The 27,997-nt window shown below is 40.9% G+C and overlaps 1 long non-coding RNA gene across 1 annotated transcript in view; it reads right to left on the bottom strand.

The window, feature by feature from the left end:
• The window catches only part of LOC130606605 (uncharacterized), a 44,306-nt gene extending 30,882 nt beyond the window's left edge, over positions 1 to 13,424 (bottom strand). Inside the window, exon 1 of the long non-coding RNA XR_008974024.1 lies at positions 13,246 to 13,424. This is a non-coding gene — a long non-coding RNA (uncharacterized LOC130606605). The remainder of the gene's footprint in view (positions 1 to 13,245) is intronic.
• Between the last annotated feature and the right edge of the window lie 14,573 nt (positions 13,425 to 27,997).

Here is a 27,997-nt window from a genome sequence, read left to right as displayed (position 1 = left end):
TCTGATTACTTCTGGTATCTCCTTGCCTGTGGGTACAGAAGATGCAGCAGAGGATAAACAATAGTTTATTTGCTTCTTTGCTTCTCCCTTCCTATCCTTTTCTCTCTTTTTCAAGGGCTGCTGAGCTCCTGCCCCAGATGTAATGCCAGCATGGTTCCATGAATCAAACAAAGAAAGGGTGTGCAGACAGCGTTTTGCAGCAGCAACATCAGAGCTCCCTGCTCCCATCTCTCCCACAGGCTATGAATGCATCAGTCCTCTAACCTACTTTGTTTTTATTGCTCTGGCAGCTTATCAGCTGCTTTGCTCCCAGCAGACATTAGAACAACACAGGACTCGTTGAGTATTCAGAGAATCACAATAAAAGGCCTGGGAGCTTGCCCAAGCCTATCCCACTGTCTCAGGGAAGACCAATGAGACAAACCATTCATGACAGATTTGTCTCACCTGTTCTTACCAGCCTCCAATAAGGCACTCACAGCTTTCCTAGGCAACCTAATCCAACACTAAGTTATCTTTCTGGTTATTTTTCTCACTAAGAGCACAGAAATCACTTATGTGGTTCAGAAATAACTTAATGTGGTTCCATTATTTCTTGCCCTGCCCACCACAGCCATAGACAACAGACTGGGGTTTTTTCTCTTTCTCATTATCTTTTCTATATTCCAGTCTTCTGACTTTTTCTCCCGAGAGCAAAAGTCAGTCAGGACCCCCTCACTGGTCATGCTCTGGATTCTCCGTATTCTATGATTCTATTTTAATCCGGGCTCAGAGTCCTAGACAGGACAGCACACCATAGAGAACATGTAGCAATGCTGACTGTTGAGATTACTATTCCTACTTTGCATACACGCCCCTATCTATGTCTTGATTTCACCAGTATGAATATCATGGTTTGGCAGCAGTCATGAAAGCATACTTTTTTTTAAAAAGAGGCACATGCTTCCCTCACAGGAAATCAAAGTATGTTAGAGGATGGGCTACCTGTTTTATCACCAAAGTTCAGAGGCTGAACAAGCAGAGTTTAAACTTATAAAAAATGGGCATTTTGTTTTGGACTTATTACTAACAACTCCTTGTTCTTCAGCAGCTGGAAATAGAGCCAGCATGCTGAGCATCTTAACCTAACAGTTAAGATTCCAGTCTGGACCCTCACTATACCAACTGAGCACATTCGTGATGCTTCTATTGCTGCTTTTAAAAATGGACAAACCAGCATAGTTGCATAAGGCCAGTGCCAAGTCCCACTCTATGACCACATCTTCTGAAGCGTGATCAAAATCTGTGAAGTAGCAGGGTACAAACAACTCCCTGTTTCTTATCTTCTCCAAGAGCGCATACCACCTTGCATAACAACTGTTGTCAGCAGTGAAGCAGCAAGTGGAATATAAGGCACCTTAAGTCATAACAGAGGGAACTGCAGCAGAAGGAGACCATTTATCACTCCTGGTGCACAGTCAAAATTATTTACTGGGGTAAACAGAGAGCCTGCTGAATGCTTTGCCGATTCTGTACCTCCTGATCCACAGCACTGCAGGGCAGCAGTGCCTGAAACCATGCCAACAGAGGCTTAAGTCTTAAAAATAATAAATAAGTCCAACTGAACGGTTTATTTACAGAACTCTATCACCTCCACTTGCAGTGCCTCCCTCAGCCAAACAGAACGGCTTCCATCATGCCTTTTGTTTCAATTACCCTTTCATCCTTCATAAAGCAAAGTCTCTTCCCTGCCTTAGGCTGGGATTCCAACCTCCTCTCCTCATTCTCCTATTTTCATCACCCCAAGGGCTCCTCAGGCTTATCCCTCTTTTCCCTGGGCTATGTTTACAACAAGCACCTACTTCCTCAAGCTGTATCCTCAGGGGTTTTGGAGACAACTGACAAGCCCCGGGCAAGGCTCTGGCCAGCTCTCTCACCTACACTTTCAATGTTAAGGATGTCAGCCACTGAATCACCAACCACTCTCCTCCAGCCTTCTGCAAACCCTTTCCAAGACTGGAATGGACAAATGTATCAAAACCATTTTACCACGAAAACATTGGACATTACCCCCATTGGCAAAACGCATTTTAGAAGCTACTTATGCCCACCTAAGGATTTCTAGCTTCAGAACTGGAATAGTTCAACTGTGTAATACCCTTCCCCCCAAATTTAAGGACAAGTTCTGCTCAAAAGATCATTTATAAAGGCTTATCATATAAGCTGGGAAGATCACAAAGAGGAAAATATTAGAGGACCAAGTGTGTGCACAGCATCTAGAGCTTGTTTGGGTATGTCTCTCCAGTTTCTAGAAGATCCTGTACTAGGACTCTCCCATGGCGCTCTAATGCTCAGGCTCATTTCCCAAATACATGAGGCCTAAACCACGTTACCTTTCTGTCTGGAAGAATAGCAAAACACACACTTCAGCTTAGGAGCACTTCATTTCCACAGGTCCATTAAGCAAAACTGAATACATACAGGTACGGCAGGGGGGTTGGAACTAGATGATCTTAAGGTCCTTTCCAACCCTAGCGATTCTACGATTCTATTTTAATAAAGGGCTTACAGGAAAAATTACCTTTGAAGTGCTTTTCTGTAACTTCAAACATTGCACATAAATAAGAGCTCACTGTTCTGCCCCCAAACTTGAGAGTGCAACTGAGTTGTTCATAATCCAACATAATTACCAACTAACATCTTCACATACATAGCCACCCAAGTGTCTTTTGCTGTCTTTTCCATTTCCTGTCCTTAACTGCTGGTATTCAGTGTAAAAGAGCAGTTGGTTTACTCTGAAAGTTACTGAGTATCAGTGCTACCTGTAAAACACCTTCATACATTACTCTTCATTACACTCTACTATACATTACTGTTTCCCCCAGAGATAAGGCATCTGTTAACCAAGATCCAAATTCCTGGGTATAAACACTGCTGGATTTTGGGGTGCATGTGACATGCACATATTTGCATGTGTGTGCATGTCTTCATATGTATTACATAGGCAGATTCACATACACAATCTATGTATCATACAACTGTAAACAGGTACAAGCTAGAAAAATATGTCAAGGAAAAGCATCAATTCTTTGAAACACAGAGCTAATACTGCTATTAACAGAATTAATATCAGGCTGTAACTAGCACAGGTAACCGAAGGGTTAAACTCTGGTAGTAAGCCACTAAAACATGAGTGTGAACTTTTGTCATACCAAACAGCCAATGACTCCTACAAGAAATCCCAAGCAAAGAGCACCACATCAGCTTTAACACAACTTCCTGATTTCTGCCTGTTTCCACTGAAATGGCTGTCAAGCAAAATCCCTACAGGGTGGAGCTTGGAAGACCCAGCAGGAAGCTTGGTCCGCGGTCCATTGCTTCCTGCAGTCAACAAGCTTGAAGATCTTGTACAGAAACAGTTCTTAGTTGTTTCAGCAGCTGCCGCTGAATATACTGTTACAGACCTAGAATTAAAGTACGCTTTAAAAACACAGGGGGATGGAATTGGGAAAAAGCCTTCTCAGGCAGTGAAGGAAACATGCTGCACTGAAGGAAGCATTTGCTCAACTGGAGCAGGCCAATACACACATCTTGCTTGCTCTCTCAGTAGAGTTCCAATTTGTAGATATAGGGTTTGAAAATGGATCTTTCAGTTTTCAGCTATTCTTAGTTCACCTGTACAGCAACAGCATTCACTGGCTTTTATTTTGCAATGGGAGAGGAAAAGTCAACAGTACTTATTTTCCTACACTGCAGATAACTAAAAATACCAAAATAAACAGCCAGACGGAGCTTTAATGAAGCTAAAGCGGTACAGATTCAAATTTCAAATTATGTTTTATGTTGAATCCTGCTTTGTAAGTTTCTCACTGCAGGGAAATTTTTACATGAGAAACACTTAAGGGAAGAGGTTTTCAGTACCTGTGCAATAAGTAAATGATACATAGGATACAGAGTAGTGGGGATCCAAACAGTTAAAAAAAAACATGTTATGAACATCTAGAGGAGGTGTTTGAATTGCTCAATTTGAATTGCTGTAAGGTGAACAAGATTTCAAGATTTTGAGTCATTCAAAAGTTAATTCTAATGTCTTATTTAACCTTATAAAAAGAGATGTAGTAAAGCACTTAAAGATACTAAACTTCGTAAGTAGGGCTTCCAATATTTTTGATGTAACAGAAAAGGGATTTATGGTATGCGCTCTGTACCTCTAAATCAGCACACCCTTCTGAGTTTTTAGGCAAGTGAAACAAGAAAACATAGAATGGGAAAAAGAAATGGTAAATAGTAATAGACATCTTTCCCAAATTTTGCTTCCTGGACCTCACCGTTATCCATCACACAAGTGACAGGCATGCTTCTGGTTTTAACACATCCATATAAATGAAGATAAATCATGAGGAAAAGCCAGTATCAATATTGTTATAACATGGGTCAGGATTCAGTGGTCTTTTCAATTACTTTTTAGCAAATGTTTCTCAGTAACTGGAAAGAATGGTGGCTTTAAGGTCAGTAGTAATTGGGCTTTTAAGGTCAGTTCAACTCCTCTAGAATTAGTACTAATTTTCATCCTCTGAAGAAATCTTCAGGAAAAAAGCCATTTCCAAACACTTAAGTATATTTATTACTCTCATTTCCACTCTAATTATGCAGACTACTGACTAGAATAAACCAATTCACAGCATATTCTAATAAGGGTGCTGTTATTGGCAACCCACTTCAACTGAAGAACCTACACTGGCAGCTTGCCCGCAAATGGCAGCGAGAGAGCATAAAAGCCAGAAGATTGCTGCTGTCACCTTTCTAGCACAAGGGCACAATCTATGAAAGGTACTAGCCTCAGCATGCACAGACTAAGATCCAAACCTGTGTGTAACTTGTGGTCTACGCGTGACTTGCCAAACATATGTGTGATCCTCTAATTCATTAAACGCAGTAAATGCTAACAATGAATCACAGAATCATACAATTGTTTAGGTTGAAAAAAGATCATTGAGACCAATCATTAACCTAACACTACCAAGTCCACCACTAAACCATGTCCCTAAATGCCACAGCTATGTGTCTTTTAAATCTTTCTAGGAATGGTGACTCACATCCTTGTAGTCCTCCTGAGTCGCCTATCCCTTCCTCCAATGGTCAGATGCTCTCCTTTTTCCCTCCCCCGAGTGCCAGCCAGAAAGAGCATCCAGTTCTTGTCTGCTGCAAGAGATGGGCCTTTCCACCTAGTTGGTTGGTTTTCAGATCTCAGAACCTTCACTGTAATACAGGGTGAAATGAATTTAAGTGGTTTGATTTGTGTTTGTGGGAAAACAATTATTAGGCTGCTCAATTCAGAAAAAAAAATGTACCAAATTCAATTTAGGTGGGATTTGCTGCTTGAGGTAATTATCCCTTCAAGAGCTGAACTGCTGTGCATTCAAAGGAACCTAGCAATGAACTGAGAAAGACAAGTTCACATTCCTTTACTAGAATGACTCAAGACTTCAAGCAAACAAAACTGCACCAATACCTGCCACATTTCAACAGGGTCTATCTTAGAGCCTAAAAGTTTTTGCCAATTACACACCAAGCATCATACCTTCCTAAGTCAGCAGGATAAACAGTTAAATAATTCAGGTTAGCATAAACAGTGTCTGCTCTGTTACACAACTGAAAGGAGGCAGGATGGACACTTCTGAATACACATTGTGATACTGGGATTCAACCTCAAACGAATCGTGGAAATTGAAATCAACTTTAAATCTAAATCTCACAAGAAGTGTTCCTGGCAAAAAATTATTCCTACTATACATCGTGGCAATGCAGCCAGGGAAAAGTAAGTGAAAGTCTACAACTTGTTTGTTCCTGTATGTGGTACAAGAGGAAAGAAAAATACTGCACGTATAATATACATTCCGCTTTGAAAGTGATCTTTTGAGAAAACATTAATCAGATCTCTTCCTAGTCAAGGCAGGCCATCTAGTATTTTATGCACAATTAACACATTCAAAAAAGCCAGGTGGCTCCAACAAGACTTGCAAAAGTTTAAGTCTGGAATACTTCCTGTTGCAATGTTTCAAACTAATGCGTTAGAGTGCCGTAAACAAAAATAGTGTCCACGAGCAGCACCGTTACAAGGTAACTGAAAAACAAAACAGAGATTCAGAGGTTTTAAAGTTGGAAAGGGGCTGTTACTATCCTTTCACCTTACTCATGCACTATTACATGAGAAAACTCAAGGTACTAAATAACCTCCAGTTTGAAGACATGATCATGAAGGCAATACACATTTCACTATAATTAAAGCAGCAAACATCCACAGAACTTACTAAATTGTAAATAAAAGCTACAATACATTGAAAATAAAATAAAATAGGGTGTATGAGTCATTAAAAAAGCCATCTCCTTAAACTAACAGATTCTGTTAAAGACCATCAAAACCAGTGAAGTAGAAAGCAAGTCAAGAGCTGATGAAAATGCAATAATAAATCCAGGGTAAAGACTGAGAGCAGACACACAGCTCCAATACAATCAGTATTGCTTTTGTGTGTGAAAGGACTCACACACAATGGAAAAATAGAGAAAAAAAAAAGAAAAACAAACTGATGCCGTAATCAGAACAGAGTTTTGGAACAAAAGTGGCAAAAGGATGAAGAAATCATTTCAGAAAACAATAACAGAAGTTAAATCCACATTGGTCCCCATTTTGTCACAAACACTACATGCATGCTGCAGAATCCCCATGCAGCCTACATGCTGCTTTGATGATTTGCTGCCACCTAGAAACAGAGCTTCATCTATGTGATCACTACTTGGTTCGTCAAAGACTTTGATTTCCAAGCAAAACAGTTTGGCTCTTTATTAATGCTAACATCTTTTGTCAAAAAAGGTGAAGTGGTTTGCATATTAAAAAAATCCAGCCAAATAAATTAAGGCATGAAATTAAATTAAACCAGCTGTTAGTTGTCTTATAATATATACCTATTGTTCCTAACTAGCATCTATTTGCTTACGTACACCTTGCAACTACTGTGTATCTTCATTGCACCTCCTCATATTTCAGAGGATATTGAGCATCTCTACTCAGCTCATTCTGGTTGCTAACTCCTGAACTATTAAACCAACTCAGTTGGGTATTTTTAAAGTGGACAGAACTTATTTCTTAGATAAACATCATCATCCATAGAAAATTAAGAAAGGGATTTCTTCTTAGAAAATTGCACCAAAGCCCCCCCCCCCCCCCCCCCCCCCGCCCCCCAAAGTCACAAAGATAAGTGAATAAAAGTGAATAAGCCAATGGATTAGCACTCTCCTACTTTCTAATGCAAAGATCCGATTAAACATCAGCAGGGGGTTTCAGCACAGCACAAAAGTAGTAACTTTATACATTAAGGACTGGCAAACTGAAGTTAATTTTCTCCCGACTAACATGCCTTGCCTTGTAACATGGGTCTTATTAATGGAAGAAGTTGGGTTTGGCCTCTATTGCCAAAGCAGAATAATTCCAGTGCAACATATTTCTCATTCCTGGTGTTTTGTGGATGTTAGGAGCAGGCTTTTAATGTTTATTAAGCAATGAAGAACGACATTACTCAGAGACAGGACTGTGACATAAATCAGCCCAATTTATAATTTAGAAGCCAGGCTGTTCCAAATCAGAAATTTTCTCTGTTCTTGTCACAGCTGTGAGAGTCTTACAAGCACAGCACTTCACTCTGCTAAGCCTTTTCTTGGCCCATCCTTACTGGGAGGAAATGGTGAGTTCCCGCAGGAAAAAAAAAAAAAGTATTAAGTATTTGGGGAAAGTAATTCAGCTTCTCCTGAGGCAGAAAGAGGGACCGAATCATTCTAACACAGGCAGCTAAATGACATATAAGTGTGAGCTCTTTCCAAGCCATGCTTTATAGTCAAAGGAGACAAAAAGTCACCTGAGGAAAAGTCATTTCATCCCCAAACTGGTTTCTAAAGCAAGTCAGAGGAACACCTCTCTAGAGGTGCCAGTTTCTCCCCAGTGACAGTAAATAGAGGCTAGGGCAGCCAGTCACTTAGATGCAGGTGTGTAATTTTCAGCTCTCTGAAGTCCGAAGATAGATTACCAGTCTAAGAGTCTGAAAGAAAGCCATAAAAATTTTGAGAACGACCACTGATTCACACTACGTTGGAAAGAAGATCAGACAGTGGTGGCACCACCCAGAATCAAAGAGCCTGCATAGAAGGCTTCTTCCTGCAAGTGCTGCTACTTCACAGCATCTCAGACATTTCCGTAACTATTATTTTCAACTCTGCTTTGAGGCCTCCCCTATGAGGAAAGCAGCCAGTTGCTCAAAGCAAATGCTATTTATTCTATCATGCTGCAAATCAGTTTCATGAGGCAGTTTCTTTCAAAATATTTTTATATAAAGTGCTTCAGAGTCCAGGGGAAAGAGCAAAAATAAGAATGCTCAGCTGAAAGCATTCAAGCAATAACTGGTACTTTTAAATAGAAACTTCAACCATTACGGAAACTAATCTTTAACTCTTATTACTAAATTATTTACTCCTATTCACTAAAGCTATTCACTAGTCCAAGCACTGTTTAGTCTCAAAGGGAAGACTTGTAGGAACCTGATGTCCTCCTGTGATAAGGTGACCCACCTGGTTGATGAGGGAAAGACTGTGGACATTGTCTATTTGAACTTTCATAAAGCATTTGAAGTTGTCTCCCACAGCATTCTCCTGGAGAAATTGGCTGCTCATGGCCTGGATAGGAGGATTCTTTGCTGGTTGGAAACCGGCTGTATGGCAGAGCCCAAAGAGTGGTGGTAAATGGCATCATATCTACTTGGCGACCAGTCGCTAGTGGTGTTCTTCAGGGCTTGGTGTTAGGGCCAGTGTTGTCTAACATCTTCAGTGATGGTCTGAAAGGGGGGATCGAGTGCACCCTGTGTAAATTTGCAGATGACACCAAACTGGGCAGGAACGTTGATCTGCTGAAGGATAGAAAGCCTCTGCAGAGGGATCTGGACAGACTGGGTCAATGGGCTGTGGCCAGCGGTATGAGTGTTCAGAGACCATGTAGAAGAGGCCCTCAGTGACACAGTTTAGTGGTGGTCTTGGCAGTCCTGAGGTAATGGTTGGACTTGATGACCTTAAAGGTCTTTTCCAACCTAGCCGATTCTACAATTCTAAGTCTTTGCTATAAAGATGATTTCTCTTTACTAACAGTATCTTTTAATGAGTTTTAAAATATTTCAAAACTAGTAACAGGGGTAGAAATGTGCTACACCAGTACTGTCCATAATTCCTTTGAACTATTTTTCTAATTGTCCCTCTACAGCACATTCACTGGTTACACAAAGTACATGCACTTTGTCCTTTGCACTGTCCTTCCTCTGCCAACTCCAACCCAACTGAGAATGAAGGGGGAAAAATATAAATCCAAAACTAAACAACTTTGATTTCAGAGAAACGAAGCTGGGCATCTGATGCTAACAGAGAATCTTGAGATGAGTACCATTCTAATTTTACCACCGTGTTTTAATGGGACTAAGCAGGCCCCCAGCAATGTCCACAAAATTCTCTCTACCTAGCAAATTTTATCTTCTACATGTACCATTTCCATTCTTCAGCTAAAGAACTGAAGTAACAAGGCAGATTAAATAGCATTGATAGCTCTCATGGTGTTTTTCAGGTATTTGTAAAACACCCTCCCTATCAGCTTCAATACCATGGCAAATACATAAGAATCACATCTTGCTTCATAGCTGCTGAGGCCTGGAAAATGTGAATGTAAAGCTTGTACATGTTTGTGAATATTAAAACATTTCATAACGTTAGAGAATTTGACAGGCCTGCAGCAAAAAGTGAGTTGTCTAAAGTTATACCACAAATCCGTCCTCGAAATCCCAGTCAATGGATCAACAGAAAGAGCAGACTCTAAATTGTATGTGATTTAGGAGGAACCCCTTGAATAATAGCAAAAAAAAAACCACGATAGCTCGAGGGGTTTTTCTCACCCCATCACCTACAGGCCAGGTTAAAAATGTGTAACACTCCCTTTCAAGGTGCTATGCCACGCACTGAAGTAGATTTACAACACAATGAAGAGCACAGTTTTCCTCCCAGGCACCTAGCTGAATTTATAATTGCTACTTCAAAGAGCAGACAGCAAGACACCTTAACTACTATAGCCATATTCAGGCAAGACAAAAAACATACTAAAAAGCTGAAGCAAATTAGGCATAATGTTGTGAAACTGTCACAGTAATAGCAAATGCTCTTACTTAACAAGGATCAGTAAGAACTGTCTGTTTGTCATCAAAAGTTCCCCTCTCCTCCCTGTCTTATCTACTGGTTGTAATACCTGCCCCCCCACCCCAACCAACAGATAAATGGATGTTATCCAACAACTGAATATTAACTATGCATTTCTACAGTGATGCAAAAGCACTTTGTCCTAAGAGTGCGATGTCTGAAGAGCTAATCATAGACATGAGAAAACAGAGCTTCATGCTCCCAGATTTTCCTTTTACTTCCATTATGGCAGTGACCAGCTAGCACTGCCTGTACCCAATATGGAACATCAGTATTATCCTTCCATAAACTTAAAAAAGTCTTACAGACTAGGAAATGAAATTCAATCTCCTACCATCACTTTATTAAATGGTTTCTGAAGTGATCAATGGGACAAGGCTAATAACAATGGGTTAACTAAACCACTGTTTCTGAAAAAGCAGCTGGCAGAAGTGGAGATAGTGCTTTCAGCACTTACAGATTTTTACTTCATGCAAGCACTGGTGTCAAGTGAGGCTGTCAAGGATAGATTCCCCCAAGCTACTGCACATAACATGAAAGGTTTTCCAGAAATTATGCAGGGTATTTCAGTGTAGATGTCAGAGAGATCAAGTTGCTAGAAAAAGTCACTCCAGATATGGCTCCTTCTAATACATGATGAATATTTTGGTTTTTAAATCGATCCACACCAAGGGAGGCCCCTTTTAATACCCTGGTTGACCATACATAAACTCTAAGCTGTAAAACTGATCCAAGAACACACAGCAGCCTCAGAAACAGCAGTTCTGTTCTACCTCAGATCAATGCACAGCACCCATCACCCCAACAGTCTAGTGCCAGCACTTCAGTTTTCAGGGTCAGTGGCTAGAAGCTGACTTGACTTAAAATTAGCACTTCAGGTTTGGTTCGCTTATTTTCAGTAGGGCTATTTTTTGTTTTCAGCATTGTTACATTGAATCTATGAGAGAAACAACTCTCTTCAGCAGGCACTCTTGCTGCTAGCTAAATTTCACTGACAGCTAGACAGGAAACTCCACTGGGTTCCAGAGCAACCACATGAGAGGGATATTACCCATACCTATTAAAACTTCATGACTAATAAGAAGGAGGGTAGGAGCAGGCGCATACCTTCGACTGAGATGAATTTCACCCTGGAAATTGCCTTTTATTTCCATTTGCTGTAAAAAGAGGAGAGAGCAAGCAGCTCAAACATGCATGTTTAACTTCGAAAACTCACTTTCCCTAGGTTGGCAAATGAACAGACAATGGGGTTGGTATGTCTCTTCTCTCATAGTACTCTGCTTTGTTCTGCTTCCCAGTTACACTTCAAATACTTTTGGGTTGGATCTATCTGTCCCCATCTTTTTTAGGTGCCCACACTGAGCAAAAGTTAAACATGTGACCAATTAAAGGTTAGATACGCAAGTTAAACTGTTCACCCTCACCTCCTTTTACAGCAAAGTCTTCACCAAGAGGAAAAAAACAACTCAAAATGTATTCAAGCAACATGCTTCTTAAAACAAAGGTTTTTGTAATGCAAAAATGCCCAAGAAACAAAGAAAGATCACAGTGCCAGGTAGGACTTTCAGTTCTTATGTATTGGAACAAAGTAGTATCTAGATAGGATGGGAAGCAAAGTCTGAAGATTGTGATGTAGGCATTTTGTTTTTCTGTGGGATGAATGTAAGATGTTTACTAGATTGATGGACAAATTAACACTAAAATAACAATTATTTGCAATAGAAATACTCCCCCCTCTAGCTATGGAAAGTAAAATAAAACTGAATTTGGCTCAGTAGCCAGCTGAGGATTGAGCGAGGCCAGATAAACTGGGTTGAACAGAGTGGTGGATTTACACAACTCAAACACAGGCCAGGCAGACAGAACTGGAAATTATCAGTAAAATTTTCAAAAGCACTTTTGAAGCAGACACATATTCTTCAGCTATTTGCATGCTCTCGTGGCCTGAATATAAAGCAGCAACTTTAGCTAGAGACAGAAGCAGCACAAGCCAAAGATTCTGACACATCACATATAATAAAGGCAATACACAAGCCAGTCTACTTTTTCTTTAGAGTAGGCAGATTTTTATGCAATGTGCTGAAGGAAATGCTGTAGGACCTGAATTAACCAGGTACAAGAGAGTTTTCAATCAATGTGCTCTCTCTGAATCTTCCAAAGAAAACTGCAGGGACACTTTTTAATGTGTTCTTCCGATATGTCAAAGGAAAGAAAAACCCCAGAAGACTTAAACTGAGTAAATCTGAGGCTACACAAATAAGGGAAATAAATCAGAGAACCTCTTCCTACAACGTGTGAAATCTCTATAAAACCAAATTGCTGATGACTGGAAATAAGACCAAAACAGTAACTGTGAGTCTGTAGAGTGCTGCATTGCCTAGCAAACACACAGGAACATTGTAAGACAGCAGGATTCCTGGAGGCCTGAAGAACACTGCAGCATTTACAGTGTTCAAGCAGCAAGGCACACCTTTGGAGACTCAGGCACAGTGACATCTCTGAACAAATTTACCCTCAGCTGGCCATAATTAGCTTCTCAGTCGGAGAACTGGCTGAGGACAGAAAATGTTGACAAGGAGGAAAACAGTTTGGAACTTAAGACAGAAAAGGTGTACACATCAATAGTCTGAAGGCTGAATCTGATAACAGGTTTGGGAGTGAATGTACTATAAGTTACAATCTCTAACTTCCAGCACCTGGTTCTCAAATTGGGAATGAGAGCTGGATTGAGATTTGACAACGCATTTACAGACCAGTGTTGCAAAATGGCCTGCCCCTCTACCACCCTTCCAGAGCTTCTCCTCTATACAATCACATGTTCGCTGTTCCTACCTGACCTCACAACAGAATTAATAAACCTGTGACCACAGTCCAAAAAAATGCATTCCTACCACCATCTCCCATTTGATTTTCTATCAAAACAAGGAGACAACACTAATTCTCACACATTAATATCACTAACTATACTAATAGAAGGAAGCAAAAACCTACCTGAACAGAAGAATCAGGGAGCAGCAAAGAAGGACAGGTGACCCCTGCACAGGCAGCATCCTCATCAATCAGGGCCACATTCCCACAGCATCTGAACACAGCAAGCAGAGAGGCAGGTTCTGAACAGATTCCCCTGACAGCCCCAGACACACTGAGGGAGCAAACCAGGTGTAAGGCCCATGTAGGGATCCAGGCAAAACCCTAAAGATGAGGCACAAACAATCAGATACACCTACAACATAGCTTAAAACAAGAGTAAAAGCCCAGGCCTGAGCTTGAATGGAGAGTCTTGGGTGGAGGTCCCAGGTGAGGGTAATTAATGCCTGGTGATGCCCTGAAGGCCCTGATAAGGACTTGTACAGCAAAGTCTAAACACCTGTACTGTATCTTGGTAGCAAGACTTTGATAGAGGAAATGCTGCAGAGGTAGCCTCTATCGAAAGATGTCAGGGGCTGCCCTTGTGCTGAACGCAGCCAGCTCCGCCATAGCCTCACTCCTGGCCAAACCTGAACCTGCCAGCTGCATGTGTGGTGCTGGGAAAACATGTTTAAGTAAAGGTAGAAAACATCAGGCAGGCAGGACAGCAAAAACAAGCCAACAAAATAAAAGTGAGAAAGAAAAGGGGGAACACCAAGGTCAGAAAAGAATGGGGAATAGGTGCTCCATGATGCTGGAGCAAGTACCATGGCATCTGTGGAGGAGAGCCCACCAGCACAGGCATCCACACTGCAGACCATAGAGGACTCCACATCAGAGCAGGTGGATACTTCCTGGAGGAAATTTACACATGGAGATAGCCCATGCTGGAGCAGGTTTTTCTTGAAGGATTTCAGCCCATGGAAAGACCAGTGCTTGAGTGAGGAGGAAGGAATAGTAGAGACAAAGTGTTATGCATTGAAAGCAACCCCCCCACACATACACCCTGCACTGATCAGGGTGGAGGGAACAGGAGTTGGAAATGAAAGATTGAAGTCGAGCCTGTGAAAAGGAGGGGGAAGGTGTTGTTTTAATATTTGTTTCTTGTTTTTCACTACCCAAATCTGTTTTAATTGGAATGAATTAATGCTCCCCAAGTTCAGTCTGATTTGCCTGCAACTGTAACTGGTAGATAGTCTAACTGTCTTTAGCTCTACCAGTTAGCTTTCTCATCTTATTTTCTCCTACAACCTGCTGCGGAGGAGCAGTGAGTGAGCAGCTGGCAGACATTTGGCTAAGCCACCACAACACCAGAAATCAATTGTCTCCTCATCGCCAAATGCTTTCCAAACTTATCAGCCCTCTTCCCCAAAACCTACAGTTTGTGCAAAGAGCTAAAAAGAACTAGCTTACATGTAATGGTGAGCAAAACAATTACTCCCCTGGGAAATCAAAATAAAATGTAATTAATTGAAATAATTAGATAATACCATTTAATGTGTTAATGAGAATAAAATTAGGCAACAGGATTAAGAGCTCTGAGCAACCATCTCCCTCCTCAGTCTAGAGTCCCAAATCCTCTACTGCAAATGACATACAGCTTCAATTTGAGAAAAGAAAAAAGAACACTGAGCAAGGCTTGTTGGCTTCTTTGGAGAAACAAGAGAGAAAGGTGTCACAGTGGGCTTTAATTGCCTCCTTCTGAATACAGTAAGCCAGCAAATAGGAGACCTGAGGTCAATGCTTCACTGAGCCCAATGGGATTCAAATTGATGTGTTCTGTCTCCTCAAGGCAAATCTTACCCACTTGATGAGTATAGCTAAATGGGGGAAACTGTCCAGGCACTCTAGGCCACAGTGCAGAGGAGAAAGAAATAATCAGCCTCTTAAGCCCTGCTGGTGATCATGAGCTCTGCTTCTTCCTCCTCCTGAGAAGTCACTGAAGCAAACAGAAGCATAGTCCAAAGCACAGAGTTTAGGATTTTTCTCTCAGCTGTATGCCCCAGTCACTACAGAAATGTTCCCCTTGTGTTCTCTCTCTTCTCATCTAAGACTTTACATTCTCATTTATATACTAGCCTTGTTTATGGGAAGGCAGCCTGATTCAGGCTGGGAAAACAGCTTTGACTCAGCACTTCCTCTACTCTGGTAGGACAGTAACAAAAGTTAAAACTTCTCCAGACTGAGGAAGGAATTTATCCTGGTCATGCACTCTCTCAGTATGTGTTAGGCTGTAATAAAAAAGATGCATAGCTGGATTGTCACAGCACTCTCACAGCTTTGGAAAGGATGTGTTCAAATCTGCTTCTTGTGAAAGATTCTCTGTAAGCAGGCATTAACTGAAATCTTTTTGATTTCATTAGGCTCCTGAAAGTTGGAAGAATGACTGCCCATTTTCTGAATCTTTGTTACACGTAAGGGACCTTGGTGCTAGCAGATTCAGGTTGCCGACAGCAAAGTTCAAAAACAACTCTGTCCCTGAAAGTGGCACATCAATGGGGAGCTACCTGTAGGGAAATATGCTTAAACTCTTAGCTCTGGTGGGCTGTGCTTTTGAGAAGGAACTGGCCCTTATGATCCATGCTTCTCTACCACTGATCTGGATGATCCTGTTCAGTTTTCAATCTGAAAAACACAGCCTAAACTCTTTGACTGGTTTATTAACCAACTTGATTGCAGCTTTATCCAAGTACAGAGATAGTTTATCGGCTCTCTTGTCTGTCATGTATTAACCTTTTTGCCAGGCAGTTTGGCATTCAAAGCTCTTTTAAAAATGCATAGTCCTAATTCAGAAATTAAATTATACTATGTGAGCATTCATGATAAGCAGTATACCCACCTGCATGCAAAAAAAACCAAACATCCCAGGGTTAAACAAACAGCTCTTTAAATCAAAGAAAAGAGCAAACAGTGGAAACTCAGGATGTCCAAATAATGAATGAGATACTTCAGCAGCAGGCCTGACCCTAGTTGTTCCCTCAACATCTGTTGAGAGAAGCTGCTGCTAGGCCAGAATTAGTAGTTCATTAAAAGTCTTCTCCTTATTATACCCCCTTGACCAGTCTTGAAAGAGTTTAATTGCAGGCAGCCCTTCCCCTTGATACAGGGGAAGCCCACACTTTTTAAGTATTCTACCACTTATGCCAGCAGAAGCAATCACATCTCTGATATTGACCAAGAAGGCCCTTGTCTGCAGAATGTTCTTAATGATGATGGTATAGGCAGCAGGCTCAAGGTCTTCATGGTAATACCAGTCTCTTCAGGCCATCCTCCACTTGAATCAGAGTCCTTTCACTTCTTTTTATGCCTGTGACTTTTAAATGATTGTCCCTGAACTGTGGGAGAGGTGCATTCCTTTGATATTTCCAGCAGTTTTTGTCTTCCACAGCTACGTTCTCTGCCCACATCCACATAGCACATCAGGATGAGACCAGGATGCACATCCTTTCCTCTAGTTCCCTGGTATCCCTCGAACTAACTTGGGGGCATAAACCAGGAAGGAGCCATGTGCACTCAAAGAACTCTCACTTGATCCCCCATAAGGTGTTTAGGGATCTGTGTTCAACCATAAGCGCACTGCAGAATACAGTCCAGGACAGTACATCTAACATGCCTACTGGCTCTGAAAGCATCTTCATCCCACCATTTCAGCCTGTGGCACAAGGGAGGAGCTCTCCATTTGTGTATGTAAAGAAATCCCAGATTTGGACCAACCTTACCTTCTAAATCAAAGTTTGAACAAGATTGTCCCAACTATTTATATCTACCAGAATTCTAAAGGGCATCTAATACACTCCCTCTGCTCCCCAAGCTGCTTCTTCATCTGTGTTCATCTGGAAATGTCACTATTTCTTGTCCATACTCACTATCAAATCTCAATGTTGAATTCCCCATTTTTTTTCAACCTGTGTTTTAGAGGAGCATCGTAGCCCAGTCGAAGTTTGCTGAGGGTCTGTTGCCCATGTATTTGTCATTATTTTACTTGGAATAGCTGCTGTCCTCTGCAGAAGTATTTAGCTTAAACCAGCCAGTAGGTTCACATGTGTCCAGAGTCTAACAATTAAAGGCCAAGCTCATTATTAAAACTGGGATGAATGATGATGCTTCCTGCCTCACTTCAGGTTATCTTTTCATGCAATTGTGGTCTACCATGCATCAATTCGGGAAGTAGTATATGGATATCAAAGATAGCAGTAATACCTGCAGAGCCTGGGTACTGTAAAACACAGAAGAGAACATGGTGCAGGCACCTTGGTGGCTGTACACAAAGCCAGCTTGGGTTCATCAGAGTTTGTCAGTCTGAGCTCTGCACTGACCCTCTCAGACCTGGTCTATCCGCAAGCCACAGTGTTGCCTCTGCTCTAGACTACTGAACTTCTCCATGTTCTAGCAAGATCCATTAGGTTATGTATGGCACTGGATGAGCACCTTAGCTAACAGGCAAACCAGACAGCGTACGCAGAAAGAATGAAGAGCTCCCTTTCATGCTAGTAGGCAAGCAATTATGGTAACCAAAGAGTTAACCTGGACAGTAACTTGCTGAAATTTTAGGCTGCTTCCAGACAGCTAAAGAGGAATATGCTGGCTTATTTCTATTTCTTGAGCTTCCTCTTTTTAATAAATAATTCACTGCTTGGACAGTGTTCAGCAGAAATTAGTCTTTAATTAGGATTTAACAAAATAAATTCCTTATACTGGCTGGCTGGCCTTCCCTAAACAGTCTCATTATCCTTCCTTGATGGAGTAAACAGCACAGTACAATTTGCAGGAGCAATTTCATATTTTTGCTTTTACTACTAAAGGTGCCTTCATGTTCATTTCCTAGTTTAGAATCAATGCCTGCACCACAAAGACAATGCAACTTTCCTGTAATAAGGTTAGTTGTCCCTGTGATGAATTACTTTTGGCTCTTAATGATTCTCAGCATGGTGTTTCTTTTCCTCCTGCTTCACTGCTTGGAACATTTGAATAGGGCTTTTTTTTTCCCCTGTTTCAACTGATGTCAAATATCACTGCTTTGGATCTTAATTAAAGCACTTAATTGTTGAGCCGATTTTGTTCCTTGCTAAGGTGGGACAAGGCAATGTTGGCCTGTTATTATTTCTTTCTTTTAATTTCCTTTTTTTTTTCTCTCTATGTTTTCCCTTTTAAGAAAGAACTTTCTTATTGCAGACTTTTAACTGGCTTTTTTTCTACTGGTGGTGGTTTTTATCACATACTCTTTTCAATCATTCCAAATGTACTGTCTCTAATCTGCCATTTGGCAAGTCTCAATCCTCTGTTTGAATCACTTCAAAAAGGATTCCAAGCAGAATATTCAATTAGAATGACATGACTGAAAAATAAAAATGAAAGTTTAATGGTCTAGTTATAGCCCATGGCTAGCTCAGCTAGGTTATCGTCAGTCCTCCTTTTATGAGCCTAACTGTATTCAGTCATTTAGGCCACAAACTGCTCTTGGTATCATCAGTTCATTAGTTTAAAAATGGAAATAAACACGAGAGGATAAAGAAAATAAGAAGCAAGATGTCTGATCATTGGTCTAGAAAAAGCTGTCCTGTTGAAGCAGCACATCCAGTCATAAGAAATGACAGCAACATGGGGAGGGGATTTTACACTGATCAGTGTTTATGAGACCATACGGGCTCTTTTAAATCAGCACAAATGAATCGCTCAATAGTCCCTGTCCTAGCACATGACACAAGTCACTGCATGGATTCTAATTATGCTTAAGAAAGGGGAGGACTGAAACACCGCTCACCAAAATTAAAGCAGATGGACACTTTCTTAACGATTATTTCTTTTTTGTAACTTGCAACCTCAAATGATGTAGTACACAGACACCCTGACCTGCTTATCATACAGACAGTTGACTTTCATCTTGCAAGGTGGTTATGATTATCTACCAGATTATACTCTGGCAAGAAAGTAGGATTACCCATCCCTGGAAGTGTTCAAGGCCAGATTTTGAACAACCTGATCTAGTGCAAGGTGTCCCTGCCCACGGCAGGGTAATTCAAAATAGATGATGCTTAAGGTCCCTTCCAACCCAAACCATTCTACGATTCTATGACAATGCAGAGCTGCTCACTTACAGGGCTTCTGGCAACAGTTTGGAATGGGATCACCAGAAAGAGCTGAAGCACACAGAAGAGGACTTTCTCCCATGACTAACAGCATATCTTACAAATATCCAGCCATCATTAGAAGCTATAAGCATGACTACTCAAAGCAAAAGCAGAAAGGTTCAATGTAAACCAGAAAAAAAACTATCTATCTGTTCAATGCATTGGTAGTTAGAGAATAGACCAAATCACAGAAAATTAAATATTGGGTAAGAGAAAATACATTAAGTGCCTAAGACAAGAGAATCATCAGGTCTGTGCTGTGCTCCTGAGCTTTCCTGAATAAGGTGGAAAAATCTCAGCTGAAATAAAAGTACCACCAGGGTTTCTTGCCAAATATAACAAACAGTGAAGGCAACAGTGGGAAAATCACTCTTCAACAACAGGATATGTGCAAAATGTCCAGGGCATGATACCAAAAAAGCTGTATGCAACCAGGAAAACCACAGAAAAAACAATCTACCTTGCTAGAAAATGTTAAAATGTCAGCCTTGACAGAAACTGACGGAGAATAATTATTATTAAGGGCACAAAAATTGCCTGACACCATCTTTCCCACTGTACAAGAAAAATACCCATCCTAGCTTGTTTCTGACTTTAATGCACATTGGTTATTCACAGAAAACGGGTTAAAGTGTTAATCAGGGCATTGCACAGAATCACAGAATCAGAGAATCCTAAGGGTTGGAAGGGACCTCAAAAGATCATCTAGTCCAACCCTCCTGCAAGAGCAGGGTAACCTAGAGTACATCACACAGGAACTTGTCCAGGCGGACAGATAAGGGTTCAAATGATGGGACATGGGTATGTATGCCAAGTCAAAAAAAGCGCAGCAGTTTCAGGCTGCGCTATGCAACGGTATTTAGTACGCATTTGTCTTTTTTTTTGCTATACAGATTTTGTCCATTTGGGGTTTTTTAACCCAAAAAGTGCAGTTTAGAAGAGGAGAGCAAAATAATTTTAAAGAACTCCTGCAGAATATGCCCCAGTTTTGGCAGGGAGAGGGGCAGAAGTACATTCTGAGCTCAGTTTCCGTAGCAACTTTAAGAAATCACAGCACAGACAGACTCCTTCAGAATGGTTCTAGTTTTGCCTCCCAGCAAGGTTTTGTGCTTTCCCCTTTACTGACACTCTGAAATCAGTAGTGCCTTCACAGATGAGCCTTTGTCATGTTAAGACTTAGGCTACTTCTATTTCTTTTAAAATACAGGGTTTGAAATACACATTTGACTTCTCTGGCTGTAAATTCTGTTCTTGACATCTTCTTTCACATTGCCGCAGAGCACGAGGAGCTCTCAGCCCGAGTGGCAAAATATCTCTATCTTCCCTAATCCTTGCATTCCGAAGGGATAGGTCACACTGTAATGATACAAACGTGCTGATATGTAGGAAGCCAGCTATGCTAGAATTAATTTAGAATTCATGCTCATCCTCTCTGGGACAACCTGACAGCTTCTTTTCTCCTTCATTAGCAGAAAGACACTGAAAAAGGAATGTAAGTATGCAACAATAGAATTTAAACAGCAAATTCGAAGAGGAAGGAAAGTGATAAACAAAAGTAACTATTATAAAAGGTGATCATACTGAAAATGCCAGCATACAGCTGTTTCATACAACAGCTGAAGTATTCCAGCATTAGCTTTCAAATTTCACATTGCCTGCATCTAGGGAAACCTGAAAAAATAATAGTAGACTTCTTCCTGTCTAAATCACCTACTTAGAAACCAAGACATACAGCAAGGGATGTCTAGGGAACACAACCACACACAATATTTATACATCATCTGTTAATGAGAACTTATCCTTAAGGAAAAGGGCACATCTCTAGATCATATTTTATTGTGAACTTTTGGCATCTCTGATCCCTTACAGTGTATGAAAGGTTGTTTGCTGGGAATACAGAAGATTGCCTTCAAATGGAGAAAAATGATTTTGTACAAAGATCTGAACATAAAATGGTGAAGCCCAGCATGGAACATACCCTGAAGAAATTCTTGGGAGTCCATTAAGAAGCCAACACACCTGGCCTGTTCAAAACCCTCTCCTTCTCCTTGATCTCTATAGGAAACCCAGAAGTCTGCTGGTAAATACCTCTGAAGGCCATACTACCAAGTGTCACAGTTGGCAGCTGTGGGCTTCCTACAGGTCCGTTAGAATTTGAGCCCAAGCTTGCTAACTGCTGCATAAAAGGCCATTATCAGCTGTCGGACCAGCACGTGGGTCACAGGGCTTCTCACCTGGGAAACAAAAGAATAAAATTACATTTTTAAATGTGATCTGCCACAGACTTTTGGAGAAACAGCTTCTCTGATGTGCAAAGCAGAACTAACAGGATAGCCCTCATATGTTCTTTTCCTGTTGCATTTGCTCAGTGAGAGGACAGATCTATGTCTTGTGAGAGGAAGGGGGAGAGCTTTGTAAAGTACCAGTGTATTCCCATCTGTCACTAGTTTTCAACACCAGTGCCCTGGGTTAACCAGAGGGAGGAACTACTTAATAAGGGATATTTACATACAGTTTTCAGGTATGAGTATGCATCCTTCAGAAATGTCATGAATGCAGCAAATTGAAACCTCTTAAGTAAGAGCTGAATAGCCCTGCTGTGTGCTCTCCCTTTTCACACACACAGAATGGTTTGAGTTGGATGGACCTTAAAGCTCATCCAGTTCCAACCCTCCTGCCATGGACTGGGACACCTTCCACTAGACCAGTTTGCTCCAAGCTCCATCCAATATGGCCTTGAACATTTCCAGGGATGGGACAGCCACAGCTTTTCTGGGCAACCTGTGCCAGGCCCTCACCACTCTCACAGGGCAGAATTTTTTTTGCTAATATCTAATGTAAAACTTTCCTCTTTCTTTTTAAAGCCATTCCGCTTTGTCCTGTTACTACATGACCTTGTAAAAAGTCCCTCTCCAGTTTTCTTGTAAGCCTCCTTTAGGTGTTGAAAGACTATATATGCACTATATATATATGCTATATGTGTTTTTAAAGCATACATATGTGTATATATATATATATGTTGCTTTCTTGTTGAATTGCTACAGTTGATTTACCCCCATAGTACTTCTGGGACAAGAGACAGGATCATTGTCTGCATTTCACAGGCAAGCTAAGCATCTGCGCAAGGTCATGCACAAAGTCAGGGCTAAGAGCTCAACCTGGGCATAAAAACAACCTTTGCCTGTTGAGGGAAACCCCAAAATGTTCATTTTCTACCTCTTAGTGAGGAACAGGTGTTTCACTAATGTAGATTTGATAGAGCAATCTATGCCAGGAATTACAATAAGATTGAGATCCAGGCCAGGACAAATCGTGTCCTGCTTACAGTTGTCAAGGTAACAATAGCCTTAGGCATTCTAGCTACAGAGGAGCATTGGTAACTCCAAATTCTTCCCTTGAGGAAGTACTTCTTGGCTGTTTTACTCTCACTGTCCCAGGTGAGTGGCTCTGTGGTATTTAGTTGCCAGCTGGGGTTAAATCACAACAGTCACACTGTGATGTACTCATTGATCCTGCTCTGAAGACACTAAGTATGTTCAATATGCCAAAGAAAAGCAGCCCTGTTGGGAAACAGCTCACAGAACCTATAGCATAACTCAAATACCCTACACGCTGAAGTGAAGAGTTACATGTATATTTGAGAAGCAGCACAAATGAGTTCTGAAGCCTCTCCTAGTCCTAGCACTGCCCTCTGTTTCATTTCTCATCCCATGACACAGACTCAGCAGGACACAGATCAAACAGTAGCTAGGACAGAGCCGGGCTACAGCACTGCTGTTAACCCTGCAGCAAGATAAAACAAGACCAGGGCTGACTGTGGGATGATGGTGCTCATGCATAACACCTTGTTCATCCAAACCACATGGAGTATGGGAGAGGTCTACATCACAGATAGGGCAGTTCATAAGAAACAGGTTTTATTCAGAAACTGCCATACCCCACGTTCCCTGACACCCATACAATGAGACAGGACAGTGATGCTACTGGAGAAGAGCAGTGGTTTTCTAGGTCTGTTACTCTCCAACGGGTAGTATTTTCTTATTTTTCTTTTCTTTTAAATTATTATTTTTTTTATTTTTAAACTCACTGCATTCACCAGAGAGAGAAAATGAATTTCACTTCTGTTTCCACCTACTGTCAACATACAGTCAGCCCCCTTTGTGCTTTGGGTTTTCACACAATCCAGGGACATGCCTGCATATTTTGTTTATCTTAAAATGAGATCTTTTTTTCCCACCATCAGACTTAATATTTTTTACAGCTTATTTATACAAGTTGTTAACGATGGGTGAGATCTAAGCTGACAGTGTCTCCTTAAGCTAAGGTTAGTTAATTCTACAGTCTAATAAACTTCAGCATTCCTATAAATATATGAACGTCTCCTTCATGCCAAGACTACTTTGACTTTGACAGTCTTTGAGAGAAGGTCATCAAGTCCCGTCACAAAGCTGATACAGGAATGAAGAGCCATACAAAAGCTGGACCACACTTTGAAGGGGATTTCACTAATATGATGAAAAGCAGCTGCTTTCAACTCACATCAGTATGAATGTCTCCTCCTCTATTGCCAATGCAATGGTAGTAATGCTAGTAATAACATTCTTTAAATGGACATAGCTCAGCAGACCAACAGGGAAACTGCTGAAACAAAACTGGCTTAAGATCTAGCAAGATGCTGACTGATTAGGCATACAGTTACCAAGATAGAGCTGCTGTTTAAATATGCCTAAAGACAAACTTTCTGGGAAATACCTTTATACTGCTTTCTGTTAACAGGCTCTTAGTTTATGACCATCATCACTAGCAATGGCATTATTACATTCATCCTTCATCCATGCACCTTTGACAGAGGAAGAAACTGAGACAGATGGGTCATTCAAGGCCAGCATCAGCAATATAAACAGCCTAAGTACCTTGTGTCTTCACTCTGTTCTCCATCTGCCTGGTTCACACTAAGCCTCAGGTAAGTGCAAATAGGAGCCTGAGTCGGGTGGAGGGTGCATTGCCTTTCTTTGCATCCAGTCACAAAGAGTAGAAAAGCTACCAGGCAAATATCAAGATGCCCTCCTTGGTTATTTGGGCATAAACGGTTCAGGTGACAGTGCTCTTTGGCTGAGACCTGGTGTTTTTGCATTCTTACCTGTCATTCCAGTCTAAATCTTATGTGCAGCTGCCTACTTCAGAATGAATGGTGTATTTTAACGTTCCAAAAATAAGTATTCACATCCTTTAAAAACATCTAAGCTGTTTGCCCTGCCAAGGACTTTCCCTGTCTCCTTGACATGTCTTCCTGCATTGGGATGTAAGATGAAATTCTCTGCTCCTTAGAAAGGACTGGAAAGAGCTAAAATGCAAGGAGAGGAAAGGGAGTTTCATCTTTTTGCTTTAAAGGAGTGCCCCCCAAGTGTCTGTAATTTGTCCTCTGGTCTGTCCTTGCTCTTTGCTTCCAGTCCCCTCTGGCTTTAGCAGAGCTCTTCTGGAGAGCTTCCAATCATTACAGGAATGAAAAGTTTAAAAATAAAATAGGAGCTTTCATCAAGAAAGAAGTTCAGCTAGGGAGGAAAAAGGGAAATACAAGCACTGACAGCTCAGGCAGAAAGCAAAGCAAATGCAGGTTCATTATGAGCTGACAGACATTTCTATGCCTGCTTGCAAAGCCAAAACCTTCCCTGCTTCTTCAAAATGCTCTGCAGACATTAACAGTGAAAAAATAAGTTTTGTTTTCACCTCTGGCTTTTCTCTATGTGCTATCATCCTTTGCTTTTTTCTTGTTGCAAAACGTTATTTTGCAGGAGCTGCCAACTGTAGCAAACTGTGTATGTGCGTGCACATGTATGTGTATACACACATGCACTACAAGCATCAGTTCTTCAATTTCTGTTTGTTCATAGCCAATTCTCCCTCCCTCTCTTCCATATATTTATTTCTTGGTTTGCAATATCCATACAAGCTGCTGCTAATGAAGATATCTCTTCACAATTTTTTATTACAAAGGAGGTAACAAAGCCAACATGAGAAGTCAGAGTACGAGCCTCCTCCCAAGTTTTTCATGATACACACAACCTAGCACATTTTGGATGACAAATTCTAAACGCCCAAAGCAACCCCCCTCCAAGCATCTTGTTTGTGTTTTAGAAAAAGACTGAAAAAGGCTGCTCAATGCATGCAGTCTGCTTCATTCAAGACCTCCAGAAAAAACAACCAGTGCGCAGGGTATAAAATCACTGCCACATCAATTAAAAGCACAAGCGAATCAGAGGAATATTTTCCACAAAGTCCTACAACTGCAGGGCTCATGTGACTAATTCTTTTTTTTTCTTTCCTTTTTTTTCCTTTCTTTTTCCTTTTCCTGTCTTAGAAATTGTTTTTTGATATTGAAAGGCATAAAGCACACATAATCCAAAATGAACACACTGCCTTTCAGAGTCCTGGTCTTGAGACCCTGCAAGGGTGCCCTTTCTTCAACTTCAAACATATGATTTGAACTGTGATTAATTTTATGCTTAGCTTTGTTTTTTTCTTTACATCGCAATGAGAAATTTAAGTTACAAGAAAGCAAAACTATGGCAAAAATATCAAAGAAAGCAACTACAGATGCTGGAAGCAGGCGCTTTTGAGCAAAACCACATTTCCATTTTGACAATTACCTTTATACCCCAAAGCAAACTCTTGTTACTCCATATGTAAATTAAGTCAAAAATTACATGTGCCTGCTCTGTACTATGTATTTGGGGAAAAAAAAAAAAGTTAATTATTGTGGAAGCATAATCTATTTACATAGTTCAATATTTGCTATTTTAAAATCCCTGCACGCATACATATGGATGAAGGGACACAGAGCTCTGTGTTTTAAAAGCAGAAATGGCCACTAGATCATTCACTTCTATGTGCTATACAATAAAAGTCCATCAAGCCTGCTTCAACCCAACCACTTACATTCTGCTATGATACATCTTGCAACAAGGCATCAAATTCTTTCCTGAAAACTTCAAGAGCCTGTCAGTTTATCCCAGCAGTTAATCACTCTCCCTGTTAAAAACATGTGCATTGTTTCTCAAACTCAACCAGTTCTCTCTAGAACAGAGTTTATTTGGCTTTAACTTCCAGCTTCTTGTAATGCTTCTCTCTGCAAGATTAAAGGGCCTTTTAAGAATCCAGCATTTTCTTCTCATAAAAGTACTTGTGAATTTCACTCATCTGGTCAGCTGTCTGCACAATAAAGCTAAGTGAATGGAGCTCTGGAAGTCCTTCACCAGAAGATGTATCTTATAGTTTTCCCTTTGTGCTTTCTCCGCTTTCTTAATGTCATTCATGAAGTGTACACAGAAGAACCAAGCAGGCCATAACAATCATCTGAGTATTAAGCCATTATAATCGTCCATATGCCAATACAATCCCACCTATTTTAAAAGTGAAAAAATGAAGTCACTGTACAGGATTGGCTCAACTCTTCAGAGAAAGTATTAGAATCAGGATACAAGAATAATCTGCTCACAGACCTGATTTTCATACTTTTTATATATCTAAACTCATGTCTCTTCTACAGCAGCTACCAGGTAATCAGGTACAGTAGTGCTTTCCAGCATTTCATGGGTCTGTATTATGGATGGTAGCAAAGCACTCACTGAAATAAAGAGTGAATGACTTTCTCTCCTTACTTGGCTGCTCAACAGAAAAATGAGAGACCAGCTACACTGAGCTGGAGTTCAGGAGCAGTTAAAACAGGCAGTTAAAACCAGTACTTTATTCCATCCTCCAGCAGGTGCCAGTCTCCAGCCTTCCCCTTCTTGTGCACTGCTGAGGAGATCCTCAGCATCTCCAACTTCCTGCTCCCCCAGAGCAGGATAAGACACACCACCCTGTCACATTCATCTTCGTACCTAGACCCCACCAGATTTAGTCACCTATATTTAATCAAGAGACAACCTCAAAACACAATGAAAGCAAGCAACTTTCAAGGAGATTTGAATGGCAGTCATTCAAATCTCACTCTTATCTCAATTTTTCACACAGTACAGAGGAAGTTTTCCTAATAAAAACGCAACTAAATGACTTATAATTCAAATATCAGAAAAATACCAAGTAGGAGGGAGGAAATTGTGAATGGGAAAACTCCAGCCTAAGTAAGTATCCATTATAGATAAAAGCGAGGGAGTCGCAAAACACATCACAGACTGTCATTAGGCTCAACTCTATTGGGTCTAATTAAGATTAAGGTAACAAGGAAACTCCGTATGTGTAGACAGTTGCAGGCAATCCTGCTTACTGCCTGTATGTGACCATCCAAGGCCTGGTTACATCCACATGCTGTTTCTGTTTGGATCTGGTGGCTTCCACAGGAGACTGGAGGTCTGCTAGAGGAAGCTCTCCCAGCTGAAGGACACTACCCAGCTCCTGCACAGTGTTACATAGGGTCACTAATGCAGCATGTCAGATTCCTAGGGCAATAACACTTGATTTTTCATGGCTTTCCTTCAGCAGAAAATGATATTCAAAGGTAACAGTGCCCTGGTGCAGGAATAGCCAGTACATGCACCCACTGCACTGGTGCTCTCATTTTCCAACAGAAGTGATCACACCAAACAGAAATTAATTGCCAACCAAGTATGTGCTTGCTGGCTACAATATTAATTCCTGAAGCTGAGCATCCTTAATACTGGTGGGGTTGCTTGGTGTTTGGGTTTAAAAACAAACAAACAAATGAAAAA

The sequence above is a fragment of the Pezoporus wallicus genome, unplaced genomic scaffold (genome assembly GCF_028554395.1).
Source record: "Pezoporus wallicus isolate ANWC-B61680 ecotype Strahan unplaced genomic scaffold, APGP_CSIRO_Pwel_v1 contig_749, whole genome shotgun sequence".
In the NCBI taxonomy this organism is placed as follows: Eukaryota; Metazoa; Chordata; class Aves; order Psittaciformes; family Psittacidae; genus Pezoporus; species Pezoporus wallicus.
The sequence above is the reverse complement of the archived record's forward strand: the minus strand, read 5'-3'. Positions and strand labels throughout refer to the sequence as shown.